Consider the following 6,064-nt stretch of genomic DNA (forward strand, 5'->3'; position numbering starts at 1 on the left):
CACAACATAGTGGATGAACTCACAATATCGGAACATCAATATGTGACCCTATCCAAAGACATACAAACCTCTGTACAGCTTGCCATAGTCTTTGTCACCCTGCTTATCAGATGGGCCATTTTTGTTAAATGAAAACATGTCCTCCCTCTACATTTAATCAGAGGTGGCAGTTAGAGAAGCTGAGATCTCAGCAGAATGGTTCCCTGAAATCTTTTCACAGAATATGGGGGCCTTTGATAGCCTTTATTACAGAAAACACTGAAATCACCCCCACTTCTGATGGCAGCACCTGACAGTCAGTTCAGTGTGTTTTTTCTTAAAATGTATTTATTTTAGTACTTTCTGTCCCCTGTGGGTTAGGTGGGGATTGAGATTAGGCCGCAGAATGCAGCAGTGGCCCGTTTTGCTATGTTCTGTTGAATGTCAGTGTTCTTGCTAAAAATGACAATAAAAAATATTCTTGAACTAACAAGGTGATTCTTAAAGAGATTTTAGCAGAAAACCTGGCATCTCGGCATAGAGTGCAATGTGTCCTTAAAGAGTTGAGCAAATAAATAATATGTACTCATCTATTATGAATAGGAAAAAAATCTATCAAAAATGTGACAGAGGACCTGATGGATGCATCTGAACGTTCAGTTCAAAGGTAGATTTATTTATTTTAGGGCTCAAGGTAAACACAGACATTGGATCTTGCCATTGTCCTTATTATTCATAATTTTTTAACTTTATAAATGTAAAACCTATTTTAGCTTATTTATTAAATGGCATTCACTCAGCTGTGCTCAATCTGTATTTTTTGCACACCTGCCTGCATCAGTGGTAGCTCTGCTATGCTGTGAATTTGAAGGGAATTAGGTGATGAAGATGACCATGGCTCGTTACCAGGCCTCAGCTTTGCAGCTGCCTGGTAATGAGCCATTCATATGATTCAGGTGTGCAGGAGAAGGGATGCATCTTAACGTTGCAGGATAGTAGATCCTGAGGACTGGATTTGGGCACGCAGTCTTTAGGTGAATGGTTATTGGTGTCATGACATGAAAATGAGAGAAGAGGGGAACCACTAGAAGGAAGAAGAAAACGATGCAGCTCAGAGAGGAAGAGGGATGAATGACATTACTGTATGAAGTTAACAGAACAGGCAAGAGGACAGCATAAAACTTGTAGCTGAGGTAAAAAAAAAAAATCCCCTGGCAAAAATTGAAAATAACATCCCTGCAGTGACTTGATTAGATATTTTATAGGGGAGGTAAAGCCCAAGGCAATTGTCACCCTTTGTCTAATGGTGAATTCTACCTCTCCTTTAGTTGATCCAACTACTGTTCCCTCAAGCCTCATCACAAATGATCTCCATGGAAGTGTGGGTGTCAAGAAGCCATTATTAAGTAAGGAAAATGGAGAAAAGGCTGAGCTATGCCAAGTGACACAAGAACTGGACTGAAAATCAGGTCTGAAGGAGTGATGGCTCCTCCCCAGAGCCTGGACCTCAATACTACTGAAGCAGTGTGGGATCATCTTGACAGAGAATTCAGCATTCCTCAAGAAACCTTAAACTATTCTTGAAACTTTTCAACACCTTCAGCCCTATAACCATATTTTCAAGAGGAGAAAAAAAAACACCAAAGGAGACAAACCCAAAGTAAATCAAGTATTGCCTCACAATAACGAGGTTTAAGCATGCTGTTGGTATTTTAGAGACATCAGAATGTATTCTCAGTGTCAAAAGAGTAAATTGCAGAAGAAATCTGAAAGTTCTGTCCACAATGATTCCATGCACACACATTCCATTAGTCTCAATACAACAAAATAATTTCTAAATGTTGGCACTAAAACCCATTTGTTTTTGTTTTTTTGTGAAAATATGAACTACTTTTGAAAATGAACACATTTGTCCTGTTTTATTTTATTTTTTTTATAGATTATTTTTTTCATTCCTTGTAATGGCCAATAGAGTTTAAAGGGTTAAAGGATAAAAAAGAAACAAAAAAACATGAAGGTTGGTCATACCAAATGCTGTCTTTCAAGTTTGTTAGAATTTCACAAACTAACTTTTGTCTTATTAAAATGACTACATTTCCCAGTTTGAGTCTTACAGCGTTAGCTTGACTAATTGGAGGCTTGGTCATGGTTTTCTTGAAGAATTTAATTCTCATATAATAAGTTGGTGAGACTAGAACTTCCAGCAACATTAAACATAAATGAATAAACAAATAAAAGCTAGATTGAGTAATATAATTTTTATGTGTAAACTTGATCTGTTCCAACACGATATGAGGCCTATTGAATGTGATAAATTATACTCATTCATTCATTTTCTATTCCACCGATTCCAATTCAGTAAGTTATACTTCATTTGGATAATATATTGAAATATAATAAATTATGTAAAATGTCTTTAAAAGCATGGTAACACAATGATGATATAAGGAAAATGACCCACTTTAGGGTTTAATTCAGTCTGAAAACATCTCCATCTTTGATAAATAAAATGAAATTTAATGAAAATAATAAATTCCCATAAGGAAAAAAAAACAAAAACAAAACTGTGTGTAATCCATTGTCTAAACAAGGAAATAAACAAAAAAAACACTCATTCTGACACATGGGGAGAATTTAGAAATGCCAGTCAACCTAACATGCATGTTTTTGGATGCATGCATGCACAGAGAGAACATGCAAACTCTATAGAAAGCTGTGGTAAAAAAAAAAGAAAAAAAAAAGAACAGGAACCTTAGTGCTGCAAGGCCATGGTGTGTACTGTCATTCCACTGTGCAGCCCTGTACATGAGGTATATAAAAATGATATGTAGACATGAAAAAACTCAAAGTAATTTAAAGTAATTAGAAAATTTTGTCTCCTGCTCCTGCCGTGTCTCATGTAGGGACTGAAGAGTCAAACATGCCTTCCCATTAGGCTGGAGTGGAGGGAAAAATGAAACATAATTCACATTTCCGACTTTGTTTATGTGACTTTCTCTTTGTTTTAGGTGGAGATGAGGATGATTACAAGCTACTCTAGTACGAGTAAACTTTTCTTACCGCTCTTTGTCACAGTATCTCATGGTGACAGGTGTAATTTAACCTGTTTATCAGCACATCAGGGCACACACAACGTCTCCCAGGGCTCCTTAAAGTGTGTTCACTGAGAAAAATGGGACACAATTTGAGGCTGTCACCAGATAAAATGAGAAAATTGCTTTCAAAGTACACATAGACATGTTTACTTTCCTGCATGGTAAAATGGGAATATTAAATGCAAAGATTATTCATGGATTGAAAGACTTATAGCTAACCACGGCCCAAACATTGGCACTGCAGAGAAATAAACATCCAAATGCAACTGGATTTAACTCCCAGCATGACACACCATCTTATTTCTTACCATAGTTCAGTATCTGGTGTGGTGGCAAAACCCACTGATTTTCTAAGTTCACCATTTGTGGAAGAAATGCAGCCACACCAGTCTATTTTAAGAGCAAGTGGGTGCTTTTAAACATTGAACTGTCACTAGAAGTAACAGGCCTTCATTATTCCATTACAGAGACTTGTAATGAAACAAGCAGAGTTTAGTTACTATCTCTAGGGGTCGGTGACCTTTAAACAGCCAATGCTCCCAGGAAATGGCTCAGTTGATACAAACTTTTTTTTTTTTAAGGGACTTTATTTTCATTAGACCCACATCTGAATTAAGGCCCTGGTGCACCTGAGGCTGAAGATATCGTAATCCAGGATAGAGGAATCTCTGCACTTGTTTTGGACCCAGCCTCTCTTAAAGGCCTGTTCAATAATCTTCATGTTCATTCATCTTCTACACCTGTCCCAGAGCACAAGTTCAGAACAGCTGGAAGAACTGATTTTAGACATGCAACACCACCCCTTATATTTTCTGCCCACAATCTGTAGCTCTGCATAAAACCTTTGCTTACATTCAAATATCCTTATATGGTAATGGTACAGTCAGACACAAATAGGTTGAAACCATTGTCAGCCTTTGCTGTTAAGCTAATTTAAATGGATCATATCAAGTCTTTGGATCCCTGTGCCTCTAACAATAACCGTAAAACTCCAGACACTACACTGGTTTTCTCTGTTGGAGGAAATTGCTTAAATTCTATCTTTTCATGTCTAGATTGCAAAATCATAAGGCAGGGAAATTACATTTCTTTCAACTAAATTTGTAGAAAATAAAAGAAAGGTGAATATTTTACAACAATACAACCTTCTTCTTGCAGGTAGGGAAGGTATTAGTATGTTAGACATTATGGATTAATGGGAATTCAAGCCAGTGAACATCTGGATACAAGAGGAATCTTACTCCCTCAACATGGAGGGGAAAGGCCAAGGGAAGGAACTGGGACCAGGTCTTAATCTTACCTCTGAGAACGTCCCACAAATTCCCAATAGGATTTTACTTGGAAGAGTAAGGAAGCTGGATCATTATTCAGTCATCTTATAGCCTGTCCTGTTTCAGTGGAATATTTAATAGGGTCTTGTTCTCTATCAACGTTGTGCAGCTGCTTGAAGAGAGCATCTCTCAGAAACTGGCCCCAAGTTTAAGTTAATCTGCAGCCCTAAAAGTTCCAGATGTCTCACCTCTTATCAGTCATCTGCTCCTACAGCCATCTTTACTTCACCAGAACAAAAATCTGTCTTCAGGCCTTTCTTGGCCAAATCTTGACTCGTAGACTTATTTTAATCACTGTTGGTCATGTTTCAGCTTTCTATAACTTTCCTTTAATCCACATCCTCCATCTTTACAAGAATTTCACCTCTTAATCATAAATCCAGTAAGCACTGAAGTAGGCATGATTTGGAGAGAAAATGTATAATGATTAATATAAAATGATCAGAGCACATTTATCTGATCTGAACATAAGGGCTTATTTGATTTCTTAATTATTTATGTACATGTTGAAGCATCTTTGTAATTTGGCTGTTTAAATTTATGGTGACCAAAAGTTTTCCCTCCTATGTTTCTGTATGTTTGGTTTAGATTTCTTTTACCTGACCTCTTTTTTAACATGAGTTAGGATTGATTCAGTAATCAGGAGTCATCTGAGGTCTGAGTCTGCTTTGATTTTAAAGCCAGCGTTAAATCCTAGATGCAGCTGATGTGGATTTACTGGCGGTTCCTGCTAAAAACAGCTGCTGGTGTTTGCCAAAATAGTAAAGCTGCACACCAAAAATCAACTAAATGATAGGTGCTATATTTTTATGGTGAGAAGTTAAACAGCGAGGTCACACAGAATTCTCCTCGTGGGTTATTTTTACTGACAGCTGACTAATCAGAGACACAAAAATCTTAACAAACGTAGCTCTGAAGTCATTTCATAAAACTGAAACTGGATTTTTGCATCTCAGTGACGTAAGTTTGAACATCTTACACACAAGCCATTTTTTTATAACCTCATTTGCAGAGTAGCTGCCTGCAAAATGAAAAATTGCAAAATTACAAGCAGAGCAGTTCAGATCACAGCCAGCCAAGAAACACACCCTTTACAAACACATGCCTTCATGTAGTTTGCATTTAATACAGTATAGCTTGAAACAAGTTATATGAATGATAATGTAATAATAGGTTATAATAGAACAAATATAAAATATAGATAATTGTAATTGTATGAAAACAGTTGCTGAATATAATAAAAAAAAAATAAAATAGAGCGCATTTTGCATCTATCATTGAAAGGAAAACTAAATCATAAATCAGAGTATATGAAGATGGCAGACTTAAAACAAATGCTTCACTACCAGTAAATTCAATATGAATTTTGTAGTAAAGAACAGATCGTAATGCAACACAACACAGCTTTTTTTTTCTTACATGTACTATAATAATGGCAAGATACTGGGACCAGGTGAGAGCACAGATTACAACCACAGCCTGCAAAGTAATGACATTATTGAAAATATATGTCTGACTTCAGTGCCCAGCGAGGACTTGCTAGGGTGTGTGGTGGGCACAGGTTTGTGCTTATTTCTTTCAACTATTCCTTCTGTCTTTGTGCTGTTTCCCTGCAATAAAGAAAAAAAATCCTCTCGATTGGTCCCAGTAAAGCTCTAT

The sequence above is a fragment of the Melanotaenia boesemani genome, chromosome 10, assembly GCF_017639745.1.
Source record: "Melanotaenia boesemani isolate fMelBoe1 chromosome 10, fMelBoe1.pri, whole genome shotgun sequence".
Taxonomy (NCBI): domain Eukaryota; kingdom Metazoa; phylum Chordata; class Actinopteri; order Atheriniformes; family Melanotaeniidae; genus Melanotaenia; species Melanotaenia boesemani.